Below are 19,731 nucleotides of genomic sequence, written 5' to 3' on the forward strand. Positions count from 1 at the left end.
GGACAACTACCAATATGAAGACAGGCATAATTTCATCTACTATAAAAAATTTAGAAAATTTTATTTCAATACGAATTTAGGAAGTTTTGGATAAGTAGAGAAATCGATGTGTAATTTATAAATTTTTTAAAGTTTTGACACAAAAAATTCTTTGGATTCTGAAAATTGATCATTAAAATGTTTTGAAGTTTTAAAAAACATGTTTACTTAACAAAGACAGATTAAATTAGTTTCAAACATTTATTAAACGGTCGATATATAAAAGTTTTTTTATGGATTTTTAAATTGCTTATGATTCAAAACTTAGGAAATAAGACTCCATCCTGGCGAAACCCCGCTCAGCGCGCATGTATTTATTGCTAGTATTTTCATAACAATAATAATATTTTTAATTATAAAAAAAGGACCCGAAACTTGAAAAAAATAGCAGGCACCACGAATTCGTTTTTCAATTTGTTGAAATCATATTTTTTATAAAACTTTATCGAACTTCTTCAGAATATCATTATAAAACGAATTAAAACAAATTTCTGAAAAATCAGTACCTACAAATTCAGAAACTTTCTGTAACTGTGAATCTTGACTCTGTAACAACGTAGATAAAGTAGAATATGTACACAAAAACAATTTGAAAGATAAAAATGTTAAAAATTAATACAAAATTTTCAAAACATTTTTCAACCAAAAATAAAAAAAAGAGTTTAAACATTTTTCTATACAACTTTTTTTAAAATTTGAAAAATTCTGTTTTCAAATTACTTTCCTTGAAAAAAAGTGGATATCAAATCATTTTTGATAATTTAAACGAAAAAATCAATTACACAGTCAACTTTTTTCTTGATTAATTTGCGAACAATATACATAGAAAATTTCGAAATCATTGTAATATTCCGAGAAGATATCTACTTTTTTGTTTTTAACAACTGCAACGTCAGTCTGAAACACGATATGATAAAATGTGAACGATCGAAATGTTAAAGTTAAATAAACTTTTGATTTATATAAAATAAAGTGTTATTTACTCAAAACTGTCAAAAAATTCTATTACTACAGTATCAGAAGCGGGATATGAGCTTGAGTATTGGTCATCAATAATTAAAATTATTTGTGAAAATCAAAAATTGAAAATTTTCTTTAAACGTGCTTGGATTAAAAAAAGCTGTGTTCTGAAGAAATGTGAAGACTTTTTTGAAGATTTTGATTGAGGCTGCTTGCAAGACGTCTTTCTTGAACCAGGAATATATTTCTGTGTGCCCTGTCATTAATCTGTTGTGTACGTTTAATGTGTTATTTCTGTGTGCTTTGACGTATTTCCTGTTATCAAAAGACGGAGGACTGTTGTGTACTTTGACGACGTTCCTTCTGTAAGAATTTAGAGAGTTGCTACGTAAAACAAATCGAAATGAGTGATTTAAAAATAATCACAAAGGTTTATTATTTACAAGTCATTTTTCACTATATTAGAAATTTTGAGGTTTGTAACTATAACTTTTTTTTTAGAAAAGAGCAACGAGAATTTCTGTCACGTAATTTTTGGCATATATGGTATATTCTGCCCTCATTGAATTTTAATTTTAATTTGAGAAAAATGTTAAAGGTTTTCAGTGATTTTTCCGTTTTGAAGTTAAAAGTAATTTTAAACAGAAAAGGTCTGCCGTATGTTGGAAATAAGGCTGATTTAATTAATCGAATACAGGAAGAGAGAGAGCAATAATTTATGCTTTGCGACGTTTTCGCATCTATCTTCAAGGGATCTCTTTTAAAATTATAACGGATTGCAATTCCCTTAAACAAGCACTAGATAAGAAAGATATAAATCCGCGAATTTCCAGATGGATTGTAGAATTAGAAACATATGGTTATGAGTAGCAGGTGGAGCATCGACCAGGTACACGTATGTAACATGTCGATGCTCTGAGTCGTTCATTTGATATTTTCGTAGTCGCAGACAACCCTTTTGAATGGAATCTTTTAGTGTTCCAAAATAAGGAACCAAAAATAGTTAAAACACGTGATATGTTAGGTCAACGTTAAGATAGAATGTACGAAATGCGAAACGGTGTGGTGTACCGGGAGAAAGGAAATGATTTACTCTTCTATGTCTCGGTAAGCATTGAAAAAAACGTGATTTTTAAATTCCATGATTAAATGGGTCATTTAGGTCCTTTTAAAACACAAGAGTGTATTAATAGGACGTACTGGTTGCCAAAACTATCGGAAAAAATAGAAGAACACATTCGTAATGGTTTGAAATGCATTTCCTTTTCTCCATCATCAGGAAAAGCTGAAGGTTATTTACATACAATTCCGAGGGGTGACGTGCTGTTTTCGATTGTATATTTTTATATTTTGTAGTTTTTGAGCTGCTCTGTTTAATTAAACCTTCGGAAAAAATATCCGAGCGTTATTATTGCTAATAATTGAGTTGTTAGGTACCCGAGTAATAGGGCTTTGGCTCGAGAGCTCGAGATTCCGTGAAATATCTCTCACCACTTACGATGCCATCTACACGTTTCATCAATACTCCGTTCGTGAGCCATGTCTACGACCTATCTCCTTTCGTGAGAGTATTGTATTAACAATACTGTCAGTAGATCTAATACGAATACTCTGAGTCGACTACTGTTTGGACTTGATCCAAGGGGCAAGTAAACCGATGGTGCTAAATAATTTTTAGAGAAAAAATACACATAAACCTTATGAGGGCGTATGGGAAGTTAAAAATGTGCGCCCATGGTTTAGAACTAGAAACGTCTGATAATGAGGTTATTATTCTTTTCTTCTTTCAGTCTAATCATTTTATTAAAGTCCGGGACGGTCTATAATCAGGACTGGCCGAACTGTAGTAGCAACTATTCAAGTAGATTCCATGCACACACACACACACACACGCGCGCGCGCGCGCGCACGCACACACAGATACTAACTATTTGCTGTACCCAGCATAACCCTGCTGTGAAGACATTCAAGACTCAATATTCCACGACCACCTTGACGGCGTGAGATGTATAGTCGCGGAAAGGAAGACTCAAGGTGCATAACCTTTCTTGTCCCGAAATCAAGGGTTCTGAGCTCGTTCTTCGTCCATGGAACCACTCCAAATGAATAGAGTACTACCGGGAGGGCAAGCATGTTCGTTGCAGATACTTTGTTCCTCGCCGACAGTTCGGAAGAACAAATCTGTCGGATGAGACGTTTGTATCTGCTTCGGAGAGTATCATGGTGTCCCCCTGGGCTCATGGTGTCCCCCTGAAAGACACCTCTCTGAAAGGTGACTTTGTTAGTTGTTACACGATTTTTTCCAGGTGAGATAGTTAATCTGGTTTTCCAAAGTAGCATCAATCTCTCTATGCACTTAACTATTTGCGGATGAACCTTTAAGATTTCCAAAAGACAAATGATAAGTCTATGGGAGGTCGAATCGAAAGCTTTCCGATAATCAATCCAGGCCATCGATAGGTTACGCTGGTAGAATGCTGCATCTTTGCAGACACATCTATCGATGAGCAGATTCTCCCGACATCCGGCTACGCCTTCCTTTGAGCCTCGTTTTTCATACATTTCTTGCCACACAGGTTCAATTGCCCGAACAATCCTATCATTTAGGATAGCTGTAAAAATCTTATAAAGTGTGTTGAGACAAGTTATTGGCCTTTAATTCTTCGGGTCAGCTAAGTTGCCTATTTTCGGCAGGATTATTGTGTGCCCTTCCACCAACCACTCTAGACTAGACTTCTTTTAGTGTCAGATAGTATCCGTATTCTCTCAACAATATGCTGCCTGATGCTCAGAAGCTTTGACTTGTTAAGTGTGTGATGACGGGTCCGGAGTTAGCACGCGAACTTTCGAACCTTGGCGGTAAAATTCCTGCCAGAAGTGATGTAGTCAATCACACACTGAATGCGGGACGCTTACTGTCTTGCCCAGCCTATCTTTATGGCAAGTTGATGCATTTGTCGTTTGGTCTTATGATCAACCGTTGGGTTTGTTTTACGATTCGCATCGGCCAAAGCTCTCGCTGCATTATACACACAATAATTGATAGCCCAGAGTTCGGATTCTCCGGAAAAAAATCCACGAAGCTCGTCATCCATTTCAGCCAGATCTTTAGGCTTGAGAGAAACCTTGGTATTGATGTTTCTCCGGGTCGTAAAGCATCGTTCTTCATCTATTGGATGCCTGCCCGCGTTTGGTCTTAGTGTCGCCTCTGTTTCTTTGTTGCCGGCTTGTTCTAGCTGTGGTAGAGTAGGCATTCCGCTTACATAGCCCCTTTTACGGAGTAGTTCAGCATGGTTTCGCAGACGTTGCTGCGAAAAGTGTGATAGCTCAGGGTGTTTCTCGCACCACAGAGCATGCAGCCGTGCCATGTAACCCCGTTCAGGGGCCACACACACAGCGTACCACTCTAGCAAGTCGTGATTCAGTCGCTCCGTCCCCCCAAAGGTCGCGAGATCCCGCCGATCTATCGCATTGAATCCATTTTCATTGGCTCCCCCAGCTCTAGATTGGTCGGTATTGTTGGCCGACCCATTGTCGGGAGCCCTGCGCGTTCTGTTGTTTTGAACCGCACTTACTACAACTATGTTTGGTGTTGTCATTGTTGTTCAGACGAGAAGCTGGGGAAAGGGGTTCGTCCATCCGTGTAGAGCCTCGCATGCAAGGATAAGGCTGCGTACTCTGAGAGGTCGCCCGGTATCCCAGAGTCACCTTTCTAGACACCTCACCCAGGTGCCATGCAGCTTTCGGCATGGTTTTCACACCTTCGCTTGGGGGTTAATTCCTTCGGGACCACCCCTGGACAATTGTCCGCGACTGCCTATTTATTTTTGTAACCACATTCAGCAGAAACCCTTGGTACAGGGACCCTCTATCCGCAACCCGAGGACGCGTTCGGTGGCTTTCTCATAGGCCCTTCGGTTTGAATCTAGAGGATTCAAAACCGAACCGAAAGTAAATATAAATATATATACATTACAGTTTTGGTAAACAAAAAAGCGTGAATCAATTCTGAAGACGTGAAATGATCAATTCAATGCTTTTTTAATTTTGTTTGCCGATAATAATTCCTTTAAAACCAATAAGTTAAAACGTCTGAAGAATTTAATTTACTCTAAAATATATGATGTCTCGTTAACTAAAAAAGAATTTTCTACCTCAAAATGAATTTTTAATTTAAAAATTTAAACTTGAACTAAAAAAGATAAAATTTGCTACAAAAAAAAGGTATATTGAAATTTTCAGCTTAAAAAATTACTTTTTGACAAAGAAGATTTTCATTCATTGAATATAACGAAAGAGACAGATTTTTAACATAATAGCTGAATGCGCAACCAAATAGATTAATTTAAAACAAAGGAGTTTAGTTTGAGAGCTAAACAGTTCTATTTTTTAAACATTTGACTTCCTAACCCGAAAATATGATTTTTCAACGATATTGGTAACTTTTAATTAAAACATAAGTTTTGGAATCTAAATAGAGGCTTGAAATTTAAAGATAAAAAGTTAATTTTTAAAGAAAGAAAAAGCAATTTTTAACAAGTTGAGTACAACTACAAAAGATTGTTTCTAACATAATGGTTTAAATCCTCAAACAAAATGATGAATTTTTAAGAAACTAGAACTATTTTCTACCCAATAAGGCGAATTTTCAACGAACGACATTAATTTTTTACTTAAAAGTTTATTTTTTAATTAAGAAAATACAATAAATTTTCAATACAAATTGGAATAGCTGATTTTTCAAACCAAAAAATAATTTTATCAAAAAGAAATTTCAACAAAATAGTTAAATTTTGAAATAAAAAGTTAAATTTTCACCAAATAGTTTATTTTTTATCTGCACTAGTCGAATTTGGAACTAAGAATATGAATTTCCTACAAAAAGGTTAATTTTCAACTAAATAGCTTGGGTTTGTACCAAATTGTTGAATCTTGAAGCCAAAAGGATCAATTCCCTCTGAAAAAGTTGAATTTTCAACCTGGAAATATGTTTTCAACAAAAAGTAAATTTACGAGCAAGTAGTTGAAATTTGAACTGATATGATAAATTCTCAGAAAGTGCACTTTTGCAAAGTTGAATTAAACCAAGAAATAATATTTTTTAACAAACCAAACTGTTGCATTTTTACCAAAAAAGGTGAATTTTCGAGCAAGAAGATTAATTTTCGATCGAAAGTAAAAAATCACCGAGAATAGCGTTTCGTAATGCGTGAAAGCTGCCTTAATTCTATCAAAGTAGACACGGTACACCATTATCTGGTTGTACATTTTCCTAGTGGTAAAATTGTCTATATTAAATAATAGAATATATCTGATTTTACAGTAAGTTCCTGAAAATTTTAATTTTTTTTTAATATCCTGCTTGTACCTGGATGTTCCTGGAATAATGTTCCTGGGATAATGTTTCAGAAGATATGTGGATCAGGAGGTATCCGTCTGATTAATCCTAGCCATTTAATATTTGAAATAAAATAAAGGTTTATTGCCGTTCGTATGTATAAAACCGGAATAATTTAGACGATCTTTATACCATGGTAGCATTAAATCTCACTTTTAAGTTCAAATCTGTAAATTTTAAAGTCTCCTGATTTTTCTCATGAATTCGTGATATCCCGGCTCCCGGGTCCAAGAGCGCAATTCTGGACTCGAATGACATCCTTGGTAGTCATTTGGTATATTAGGAATTCAAAATAGACGTCTCCTTGTGGTGTTATTATATACACGTGTTCATCTGGTGGAAAATAAGGGTAAACATATAGACTTCCCTCCTCGATGAGGAAAGGTTCGAAATATTTGACTAAATATTTTTCGTCATATTTCTCAGTTTTTATACGTAGTCTAGCATTTTTTGGAAAACGTTCGGTATGATTGGCACCGATTTCTCTTATCATTCTGAGAGTAGAAATGAATTTAGCTCTCCTTGCCGTTCGTATGAGAGCCAAAAAAGATTGTGGACCGCTCCAATTTCTGAGCCTGGGTTGCATCCAGTAAGGTATTCTCTCGTACTCGAAGTCAGTGATAGATCCTTCATAAATCTCGTTATCGTTCATTGCTACCTCAAGTTTCATTGGATTAATTTCAAATCCAGCTGCACCTAATTTTGTAGAAAAAAATTACATTTATAAATTTTTCTACATTAATTAACTATAGCGTTTTACAGGGTGTCCAAGGAGAATTGCCATCCCTTGTAATGGCTGACAGGAAACAGTTTTAATCGAAAAGTCCCAAACATTTCGGGGTTTTTTGCGTATTTTGGGTTTTACAGGGAATTGCAATTGTATTTAGGAGTACAATTAGTTGCAAGTGCGTTTACGAATGTGATCGTTTTTTTGAATCACATTGTCTGAAGTTTCATCGAACTATAAAATAACTTTGTAAAAAATCAATTCTTTTATTTAAACATGTTCTAGATAAAATGTTGAGCCACTTAACTTCGGTACATGGAAGAAATTAAAATTTAAGCTAGATTATTCAAAATTTGGGGAGCGTAGCACGAATAATTTCAGTGAGCCTATATAATTGGTAAATTATAATGCAAATAATTAGTTACCGTCCCTGATTTATGTGGAAATCAATCAAATGTTTTGAAATCTCTGAATGTTTCTAAAAGCAGTAAATTCTTTTTGACTATTTACAAATTCATCAACCTTGGTCGACAGGCAACTTCTACTGATTGTAAAATGATTTGATGAAACAAATCAATCCTTTCTTTGACCGTTGATATTTATTGATTTCAAATCGTAGATTTCAAATTATTTATGTCTTACGGTCCAATCGTAAATCGAAAAAATAAATATGAGTCAAAAAGCATGTTCTTCGAAACTCAGATATTTATTTAATAGCAAAAACTCCTTTTGAAACTTCCTGACGTTTCGGTACACATGCGTACCTTTTTCAAAGGTTCTTAACCTGAGTTGATGATGGTTTAAAATAGTCAAACAGATCAAATTTCAGTCAAAAAAGTAACATTTAAGTCAATTGTTTTAAAAAATTTCAATTTCAATTTCTGTTCGTCCGTTCCTAACCTACGCTAATTTGTTTTCTCGTACTATATTTTTTTTAAAAATGTAGTCTAATTGATTGAAGTCTCGAAATCTTTTGAGACTTCTAAAATGACTAAATTTTAATTAATTTTTTTTTTAAACAATTGACGTAAGTGTTACTTTTTTGACTGAAATTTGATCTGTTTAACTATTTTAAACCATCATCAACTCAGGTTAAGAACCTTTGAAAAAGGTACGCATGTGTACCGAAACGTCAGGAAGTTTCAAAAGGAGTTTTTTCTATTAAATAAATATCTGAGTTTCGAAGAACATGTTTTTTTGACTCATATTTATTTTTTCGATTTACGATTGGACCGTAAGACATAAAAAATTTGAAATCTAAGATTTGAAATCAACTTCTACTGAATTAGAATACACTTGTTTTTTTTAATTCTGATAAAATTTTTTCGAGGTTTTCGAATTTCATTAAAATTTTTAGACTTCTTCTGAACTCTATAGAATTCATGTTGCATTATTATAAATTCTTTCAAGTTTTTTTAATTCTATGGATTTCTTCGACCTCACATCTGATCCTTTGAATTCTTTTAAAGATTTCAAAGAATTCTCTTGAAATATTCAGGAAATAGCTTGATTTTTTTAAAATTTTCTGAATTTTTCTAAAAACCAAAAATTATTTTTATCTATTCTAAATTTAGTAATGTTTGACGACGGGTGAACTGCTACTGGATTAGGATGCACACTTTTTCAAATCAATTCAGAGTACACATTATATTAATTGGAATTCCTCAGCATTTTTTAATTCAGCAGAATATCTTAATTCATTTTTATTTTTTCGAATTCTCTTGAAAACATGAAATTTTTCCACCATTTAACGCGAATTCTAAAGAATTTAGAAAAATAAGAATTCAGAGATTAAATAAAATTTTATTGAACTCACAATTAATCAGGGACGGTCACTAATTTTCTGCAAAAATGTGAAAATTATTTAGGCTTACTGAAATGTTGTGTGCTGCGCTCATTAAATTTCGAAGAATTAAGCCTACGTTTCCATTTTTTCCCTGCAATAAATTTGCGTTAGCCAATACTGTTTCTCAAACATGTTCAGATAAAAAAATTGGTATGAGATAATGCTGTTCGGGTTCGCACGCAGACTTGCAACTAATTTTATACCTACATTTTATTTTAATGCCCCACAGTACAATATTCCTGGTACACCCTGTATACATATTACTCTACGACTTTATTTATTAAATTATAAATATAGCTGTTCCCCTCGCAAGTACAATTTTTGTCATTGATTTTTAAGTTCCAACTTTTAACACTCTACCCAACTCTCTCTTTTTTTGTCCCAGTTCATCACACAAAGCTTGTAATTTCACAGGGTGGCCTCTCAAATACAAATTTTTTCTTAAATCAATTTAATTAACATATTAAGATAAAACCCAAAGCATAAACACATAATATTTAAAAGGCTCGAATTTAACCAAAGAGCTGAATTCTCAACAAAAACTCTGATAGTATATATTTCAACCAAAAACTATTTTGATTTGAAAAAAAATAGTTCGATTAAACCAATAAAGATGAATTTTCAGGAAATGAATTGAATGTCCAACCGAAACAGAATATTTTTCAACGAAACAGGTGTATTTTTCACTTTAACAAAAATTTTGTCAAAAGAGACGAATTTTCAAACCAAAAACTTGAGTTTTTAGGAAAAGATGGATTTTTGCCCTAGAATATAAATTTTTAACATAAAAGTTGTATACTTGATGAAAATAATAGAATTTTGTATCAAGAAATATCAATGAAATAAATGAACGAAGACGAATGAAAAATGACAAAAAACGTTATTAATAAAGCAATTTCCTCTTCCAAAATAAAAAGAATAAAAAGAAAATAATCCTCCTTTTATATTAACACAACAGGTTAAAAATTACAAAACTCGCTTTCAAACAAACAATTTGTAATTCAAAATTTCCTTTCTTTCAACCCATTCTAGTGCACAGGACTAAACTGAAAACAAAAATGCCCTTTTTTAATTCAGAACAAAAAAAGTACCAAAAAGTTTACCCTTTCAATTCAATTAAAATGTTAAAAATAAAAAAATCACTCTCTTCCGGTTCAGAAAAAGTAAAAAATAAACCCTTTCAACAACAAAAAAATGTTTTGCATTAAATATATAACCTCTTCAGCTTAATGAAAATATGATTAAAAATTAAAGTATTCACTCTTTTCAATAAAAAGTAATAAATAGCAAAATGCTGTCTATTCCAATTAAACTAAAATGTTAAGAATAAAAAATTCCCCTTTTGATTCAGAAAATGTTAAATATAAAAAAAAACCACGAAGAAAAATTTTCAAAATAAAGAACCTACCCACAGCGCCGGATTTATCAAGGGGCACTGTGGGGATAGTGCCCCAGGGACCAGGGACCTCAGGGGCTCCTAACCCCAGAAAATAACGTACGTTACACCAAAATTAGGATTTTCTCTGCCCTTAAGAGGGCCTCTTCGAGGTTTTGCCCCAGGCCCCGAAAAATGTTAATTCGGCGCTGCCTACCCACCTTAAATTCAATTAATATGTTCAACAAAATGTTCAAAATAAAAAGCTCTCAATCTAATTCAGAATAAAAAATAAAACCTGAAAATTCCTCCTTTAAACCGAATAAAAACATTAAAAATTAAGAAAATTAAAAATGGAATTTTTTAAATTCAATAGAAGAATATATAAATGAATAATAACGTAAATGTTTGAAATTAAATAATAGCGTTTAATTACAAACCTATTATTTTAAAATTATGTGAAATTGAACAGGGTTTATGAAATTTCAATTAAAACTTTAATTTGTTTAAAAACGAAGGGTTTCGAATTAAAACAGTTTAATTTTTAATATTATAATCTATGCATTGTTTCATTCTGAACAGATTCAGAATCGTCTACAAATTCAATTATTGTTTGATTTTTAAAATTTGAACTATAGTTCAATTAATGAAATTTCTATTTCTAACACCTTTATTTTTTTATTTTTTAGGCCTTCAAAACTGCTTTTTTAAATTCTTCAAATTATAAGTGTACGTCTTAATATGAACACCTAAAATAAAAAGATTTTAAAGCGAAACATTTGAATGATTTCATTGAATAAATTTACAAATTGAAAGGTTAACAACTGAACAAGAATTTGGAGCAAAAAAATCAAATCAACCTTATTTCAAATTACATTGTAGTACCATATGACTTTAAATTTGTGATATATGTCTACTGATTAAATATATTTTTATTCTGAAAATCGATACAATTCACAGTCGAAAAATGATCTCACATTCAATTTCGTTTCCTTAATTCTTTCGATCTCAGAATAGAACAAATTGTGTAGATTTTTGTGTATATAAAATTTTAGGTAGCTAGTAAAAATATCAAATTTGAAATAATAAAAAAATTGCTGCTAAATAAAGAAATTCTTTTATAATTAAGTAAAATTTCTTTCAATTCAGCTATATAGGATGAGGAAAACTTTGCACGTAGATAATTTGCTCTCGCACAGTTTTCTCTTTATCAGATGTCCACCTGCACAGTTGTCCAAGTAAGAAGTGTGCACGCCAAACTCTAAACGTGCACAGTTTTCAATTGAACAACTGTGCACGTGCACAGATGTCACTTGCCTAACTGCGCACGTACCGAGTTATCACTCAGTAGATTTAAAATTTATTTTAAATATGAAAAAGAGATATTAGAATTTAAAGAATAGCAAAAAATGACATTTTGCGGGGGTTAGAGGGGGTACTAGTCTAAGGTGACAGGAGCGTTTAAATACTAATTTCAAATAAATTTTATTAAATTTTCCTGTCTGGGGCCTTTTCGATCCCAGTGTACCATCAAAGGTTTAAATCCTAAAGAATTCAAGGACTTCAGAAAACTCAAGAAATTTAGTAAATTTTAGAAATTCTAGGAATTAAGGGAATTTAAAAAATCAGATAATTCAAGGAATTTAAGTAGTTCAGAGAATTGAAGGAATTTTAACAATCAAAGAATTGAAGGAATTCAAGGTACACATTGAATTCAAGGAATTTAACGAATTAAAGGATTTCAGAGAATTCCATTGATGAAGAGAACTCAAAGAATTAGGGCAATTAATGGAAATCGGACAATTCAAGGATTTCAGAGAATATTGGGAATTCATAGACTTTAAGGAATTCAATTAATTCAGCGAAGTAATGGAATTCAGAAACTTCAAGAACTTCAGAAACTGTTAAAAATTGTATACTTAGATATAAAGGACAACACTCGTATATACCCTTTCATGAAAACATAAACGTGAAGAGATGGGTAAGTGAAATCTCTGAACGTGCACAGCTGTACTAGTGTCATCTGTGCAAGCACATAGTTGGGAAAGTGATATCTGTGCATGGGTACAGTTATGAAACTGACATCTGTGCAAGTACCATCTGTGAACGCCCAAATTTATAAGTGAACAGTTCTCACCTGGACAACAATGCACGTGCTCATATAGTATTTGCTCAAATTTTCAAGTTTATAATGTTTACAGTTGTCACTTGCACAACTGTGCACGTGGGCAGATGTTACTTGGGCCACTGTGCACGTCTTAATTTAGACGCGCACAGATGCGCTGCTGTGGTTTTCGACATGCACAGATGAACGCGCACGGCTGTCTGTCCAACCATCGATATAAACAGCTGGGCTCGTGCAAAGTTACTAGGTGAAAGTTGTCCGTCGCCCAAAGATAACACACAAGGTAAAATGTGTTAAATATGCAAAGAGTAGTTTTTTTTATTTCGGGAAAGAGAACAGTAATTACTTTATGTTTGTTTTCATCTACGTGGAAAGTTGCCTCCGAAAGTACTCCACGGAAATGCTACGGAACTTCCAGTTAGAAATTCTATGGAAATTCCGTTGACATTCTGTAGAAATTCCACTAACTTTCTGTCTTCAATTCGCAGCCTGTAGTGAAGTCTGGAAGTTCCTAGAAAAAATTTTGCTATCAGTACCACTACCCCAGGTCGACTGCGCTAGGCCACGACCGTCACCACGAGAAATTTAATTTGAGACAGGTGCAAAAAATATTTCTTTCTCAAGGAAGTTGATTTCTAAATGAAACTTGGAGGCAATCAACTAATTATTTCCTAGACACATCACTGTACAATAACCTCTAAGTACAACAGGTCGCAAATAAATACCTCCATTGAGAAAGTAGAGTTCTAAATGTACATAGGCTGCCAACCGCAAATTTTTTATAACATCTCGTACCAGTGACCGTTACGGTGCAAACAATTCCTGTTTATTAGAAATCAAGTGCCTCCAGAAGGTTGCATGTTGCATACCGGCTGGATTTGCGATATTCTATTTATAACGGATTGTCTTAGGAACCATTAGAAAAAAACTAATTCCTATTTGGAACTTAACATTTTCTAAAAGATGTCTTTTTCAGAGCTAATGTGATTGGAAGTTATTGTACCAATGACGCGTCATGGGCACAATGGGTTGGGTGCGGCCAAACTTCATTTAGAATTGAACTTCCTAGAGAAAGATGTAATTTTTACACCTGATCAACTTTAGGTTATTGTATAATTACTATTCATGAACAAAATGCATTGGTTGCCTCCATGGTTTATCCAGAACTCAAGTCCCTCGAGAAAGATCTAATTTTTAGACCTGGTGCACCTTCAGGTTATTGTATAGTGATGTGTCATGAAAAAATAGATTGGTTAAAGCCAATATGCATTTTGAACTTAAATTGCTAGGGGATGATGTATTTTCTACTTCCGGTGTACTAAGAGGTTATTGTTTAGTGACGTGTTATGAAAAAATGGGTTTCTGGCGCCCAATGATCATTTAGAACCCAACTTCCACAAGGGAGATATATTTTTCACACCTGCTGCACTTGGAGGTTAAACACGATTCATTATTTACGAATTTTACGAAATTTTACCTAATTTTTCTTTATGCTAGAATGTCGTTAGAAGAGAGTTAGAAGAGACTTTGAAACATTAATACTAAATAAAAAAGTTTTTAATAAGAATATGTAAATAAAATTGTATATTACAAATTTAAAAATAGATCTCATAGTTAGTAGAACATCTTAATAGAGATTTTTTTTTAACTTTTAAAACTGCCCTTTAATTTTTTCTGCGATTTTTGGTTCCTAAGACATTGGTGTATTACGGACATTGTGTCTTTAGATAAAATGTCCTGTAACCAGCAACGTCCAGGTTTACCGAACGCTTAGTTCTCGACAATGTAAAATATTACGCGAGAATAGCTCTTACCCCCCTTCTACCCAAGTCGAGGTCATGTAGAGCCCTTCTAAGCCACCCGTCTCCTTGAAACCCTTAAGTAAATAATGAATGATCCTTATTGTGCATAGTGACGGGTCATGAAAAAAACTCGTTGGTTACCTCCAACGTTCATTTCGAACTCAAGTTTCTCGAGAAAGATGTACTTTTTACATCTGGTGAACTCGGAGGTTATTGTATGGTGAGGGGTCATGAACGACATTGGTGTGTTGCGGCCAATGTTGATTTAGCACTCAACTACCTCGACGAAGACATATTTTTTACACTTGGTGCACTTTGAGGTTACTGTTTAGTGACGGGTCAAAAAAAAATTGGTTTCTTGCGGCCAATGTTCATTCAGATCTCAACTTCCACGAGGAAGATGTATGCATTTTTTACAACTGGTGCACTTGGAGATTATTGTATCGTGACGGGTCATGAAAAAAACCGGTTTGTTGCCTCCATGAAAGCCATTATGTCAAAGAAGGCTACTGATCAAAGAGCCGGACTACTTTGAGAGAACTGAGCGTCAGGAGAAGATGAGTTTTTTTTAAATCTAATGTTATCATACCTATCATTAAAATTGAAGAAGACAACTGTGATAAAATACAGATAACCAAATGCGGGCCTCATTTTCTTGAAATTGTGGAAAATCAAGAATAAAGAATTTGCATATCAGTGCAACTAATGAATTTTCTTAAAATTTTTTTACCTTATATACTGGTAGCTACCTCGTTCATCCCTCGATATGATAAGCAATCACGCAGTTTTTTATTGTATTATAATTTACCTTACATTATTTACGTTTAAAATAAGTCCTTTTGGGGCGGCAAAACAGTTTCAGTTCATTTCTTCAATTTTAATGTGGGAGAAATGGCTGGGGAGAGGGAAATGAGGAGTGTGAGTTCGTTTTTAAATGGTATCGTTTTTTTCTATACAAATGGGAAAGCTCATGTATTAAAATACGACTATTTTCACTCACAGAAATAACACGCAATTCGATAAAGTTAAAGATCACGCATGTGGCACATGCTTAGCTCTAAGTTTGCTTGACATCCAAGATACTATGATGCTAACTAAAAATTCTATTTTGCAGAACAAATCAAGTGTACGAAATACTGTGATGTTAAAAACTATTCTATAGGCCTTGAGTACACTCAAACAAGACTCGTTTCACACTAAACTTCTATTTATTCTCGTTAATCTGTCTCAAACGTGAAAAAATACAAACAATTTTATCTTACACTTGCTCTGTGAATTGTTAGTTGACAATAATGGAATTTTTCACACCATGTAGCTAGGATTTTATATAATAAGACGTTTGATATTTATTAATTAGGTACCGTTAATATTCTTTTGAAAAATTAAAAAATAAGATTCTTTTAAAAAAGCTGAACTATCAACCAGTTTTTTTTAAACCACCATGACAGAGATATTTGTTCAAAATTAAAAATAATGCTTAACACAAAGAAAAATTTCAAACAAAAACGTATTAGTACAAATTCTTTAAAAATACAAATTTCAACTGAAATTAGATTCTGAGATCTGAGATCGACGAAATAAGTAACAATTAGAAATTGCAACGGTTATTAAAACTGCAAAAATGAGCAACTGTATTGTTGAATTTTTATTCCATATACTTTCTTTACTTAATATTGAAGTTCTGTTTAATTAGATTATGATACAATTCAAATATTTTTTATTTTAAATATTAAATGTTCCTAAATTTGACAAGATTTTCGTCTGAATATTTGTAGCACAATCTTTATCTGTCTAAACATAACCAAATTTAATGAAAAATTGTTTTCCTTCTTTAAAATTCAGTCTTTTGAACTTAATTACCCTTCTATTGTTGGTTAAATAATATCCTAAGGTAAAATGTTATAAATAAGAGAGTAATTTAACATACAATAAGAAATATTAATTATAATTATTCATTTATGATGAATAATACGTATCAGAGAAATTTAGATCCGGAATTAGATGACGATCAATAATAGGTTACCTCGCGCTTCGCGCTCGAAGATAATTATACCTCGCACTTCGAGCTCGGATATTTCTTCTTTGCATTTGGAATGCTTGAAAAAAACTTTATCAAAAAGATCTCTTTTAGATGGTAGTATTTATATGCGTCTTCATATTCTGAATTGTCTACTTAATTAAGTATAGTCAAAGATTAAGTTTCTCAAAGCTCTGTAGGCTTTAAGGTACACATTCTCATCGTGATACGAAGTGATTCTTAAGGAAATTGTAGATCTTTTCTGGGATAACCATTTTTGTTAATGCATCTTTTTTTGTATCCTACATAGTTTGTCCACAAACTGAAATTTTTTATTTTCCATTATTTTTTGTGCAATCAAAATTTGAATTTTCGATTTTTTGAAGAAAATCCAAAAATTTTTTATGATAATCTTGTAGGGATTTCAAAAAGAAATGTTTTTCTTCACTTGAATTTTTTTCATATCATGCGTTTTTCGGCTTCAAATTTTGATTTTCGGTTGATTAAAAAAATTTTAAAAACGCTATAACTCTAAAAATTTTCTTTTTATCATAAAAAGTCACTAGGATATATTGTTTGTTCTTTTCAATACTATAAATATTCGTACATAGAATTTTCAAACTCAAAAAAAATTGGTCTGAAAAATTTTCAAAATGCGCTCACTTTTTGAATTTTTATCAAAAATGGCTGGTTAACGAACTAGTCCTTTCTTTTAGGACCTGGAAAAAGTGTGCGAAAGAAGGATTTGATTCGTTTATTTTTTCGAGAGTTATCGTGTTTACGGACGGACGGACGGACAGACAGACGTCATCATGAAAACTTGATTTTCGGAATCAGGGGGTCTCAAAAAGCGGAGATCCGTTGAAAAATTGTGATGTCAAATTTCCGACAATTCTAATATTTTCTCAATCATAAATGATGAGAATGTAAAAGTCACATAAAATGTCAAAAATATTAGTAAAGAGAAAGAAAAGCATTAAAAATTAACTGCTACTTTACTAACTTCAATAAAATTGATAAATATTCTCAAAAATGGTAAGTTTTAGGTAATCTTTAAGAAAAGGATTGCACCCGGATATAATATTCCTTTCCAAAAGGTTAAATTTATCAACCTCCATGATTTCAAATGTGGCAAGATTATATTTTTATTTTTATTTTGAACTTAAATTGTCTAAATTTTTAATTTTGGCTTGCTTATAGTTTTTTCAATTGCGAATAATTTTTGTAGTACTTCTATTAAAAAATTATTGAATAAAATTTAATGAGAATTGCTGCGAATATCAAGAATTGGAGATTTCTATTTTTTAATAGCATTTTTCATTATTAATAGAAGAGCAGTAAGTCATATCAAATTGTAATAAAAATTGACTTTCTAGACTTTTTTTACACCTTAAGTTCTTTCGCTAAAAGGTTACACGTGATTTTTGCATTTTTATTAAGTTATTATACTTAATTAATTCCTTCTCATTATTGGATCCTGAACTTCAAGGAATTACATTAAAAAGTTCATAAATTAAAAAAACTCCTAACAAGTTAGAAATATCGAAATTTCTTCAATAAAAGCTTCGTGAGTGATTTATGAGTTATGATATACATGTACCTGTCAAAGAAGAGGTTTCGATCGTAAAACCAGATATTAAAGATACATAAGAAATTTCCAATTCATTGATGAAGTTTCAACTAAAATGATCAGTCTTCCAGAACAAAAAATGAAATATAAACAAGAAAATTGATTAAAAAAAAGAAAAATGTTAAACAAAACACATGCATTTTCATACAAATCGTTGTTTGTTTAACAGAAAATTAATGAAAATTAGCTAAAAATGAAACAGTTCAAAAACCAGTTGGAGAATAATTTTTTAAAATTTTATGAATTTTTAAACTAAAAAACGAATATTCTACAAGAGGTTCAGGGTTCAATCCAAAAATATGAATTAAAAAAAATTAGTTATGTAACGAATACCTCATTTTTTACTTAAATAGTTGAACTTTAAGTCTAACAAGACGAATGTTCTTCGCAATAGTTGAACTTTGAACTCGAATAAATGTGGTCAACAAAAAATATGAACCTTTAGCAAGAATGTAAAATAGACCAATTTTTTTTATGAAATGATTAAATCTTCAGTTAGGAAATATCAGTTTTATTGTGTGACGGCATATTTTTCTCGATACGTACAACCTTTTCCTAAATATGTTTCATACATCTATACATCTTTATAAAAGTACGAATGTACTTTGATATTGAACAAAAAAAAGTCATTCGAATTTTCAGAACTTTCTTTGCTTTGGTAAATATTTTTTTCTTAGTACTTATATTGCACTGTCTTGACACCCTTAAGCTATATGGCCGAAAATTCGTTTCTTTTTGTTTGACATAAAATTTTTAACTATAAATTCATATATTCCATTGTTAGATTAATTCAAATTTTTTAGTTTATAATTCAACTATTTGGTTGAAACATAATCTATTTTATTGAGGAATAAATATTTGTACTTTAAATGTGAGGAATTTCAAATATTTTTTATTAAATATAACTCCTACATTAATTTTATTTACACCAATTTCTTTCATGCCAAGCTGTACATCCCCTTTTTAGGTCACTTAATTTTCTCAGACAATTAGACACAGCGTTCGAATTTGAATTTTTTTTAAATAAAAAAACTTCAAAAGTATTGATTTTAGTAAATCATGAATATTTTTATTTCACATTGTTTACTCTGAATACTTTAAGTAATATGATTGGAATATGAATTTGTTCATTTCATGTTACCAAATTCAAAATTTTTCGATTTATGTTTTTAACTTTGAATTATACAATTCTTAAATGCATCAATTCAAAATAGTAAAATCTTAAAATATTTTTTTGAAACAAATTTTTGTATTTACAAATAATGTGATTGCATAATATTATTGAATTCATTGGAATGATGAGAAGAAAAGATTTTGAAATAACTATTTAATTGCTCAAAAATGAAAAAATAAAAATTATTGGCACGCTTGCCTCACTTGAATTAAAATGAAGATAATTACTTTAATGCTTGTTTAACCACTAATGTCTTTTTTAACATAGTCAAAGATTCCTCCTTCAATTATCTTGAAGTTTAGTAACTTCATTAATTGAGAAATGAGCTCATTTAAAAATTCTGAAATTCGTGGCTTTTCTGATGAAATTTACACTTCCATTATATCTAAACTTTTAATTTCATACAACTTGAATATCCTAAATGTATAACATCATATATTCGTTCTTTAAGACTCGAATTACTTCATATAGGAGTAGTAATTTCCCCAGTGAGTCTACGAGTTTTGATAACACGGAAATCAGCACAACAACCCTACTATAGTATACGAGGGTGGATTGATAAGTTTCCGGCCTGACCAAGAGATGGCGCCACTAGGCCTACCTTGAGGTGGCGTTCTATAGTACCATCCTTAGATAGC

At 31.9% G+C, this 19,731-nt stretch overlaps 1 long non-coding RNA gene across 2 annotated transcripts in view; it reads left to right on the forward strand.

The window, feature by feature from the left end:
- Positions 1–944: 944 nt before the first annotated feature.
- LOC117169196 overlaps positions 945–19,731 on the forward strand; it is an 81,528-nt gene continuing 62,741 nt past the window's right edge. For both annotated transcript variants that reach the window (XR_004466627.1, XR_004466628.1), the window contains exon 1: positions 945–1,273. This is a non-coding gene — a long non-coding RNA (uncharacterized LOC117169196). The remainder of the gene's footprint in view (positions 1,274–19,731) is intronic.

This window comes from Belonocnema kinseyi, chromosome 3 (genome assembly GCF_010883055.1).
Source record: "Belonocnema kinseyi isolate 2016_QV_RU_SX_M_011 chromosome 3, B_treatae_v1, whole genome shotgun sequence".
Taxonomy (NCBI): Eukaryota; Metazoa; Arthropoda; class Insecta; order Hymenoptera; family Cynipidae; genus Belonocnema; species Belonocnema kinseyi.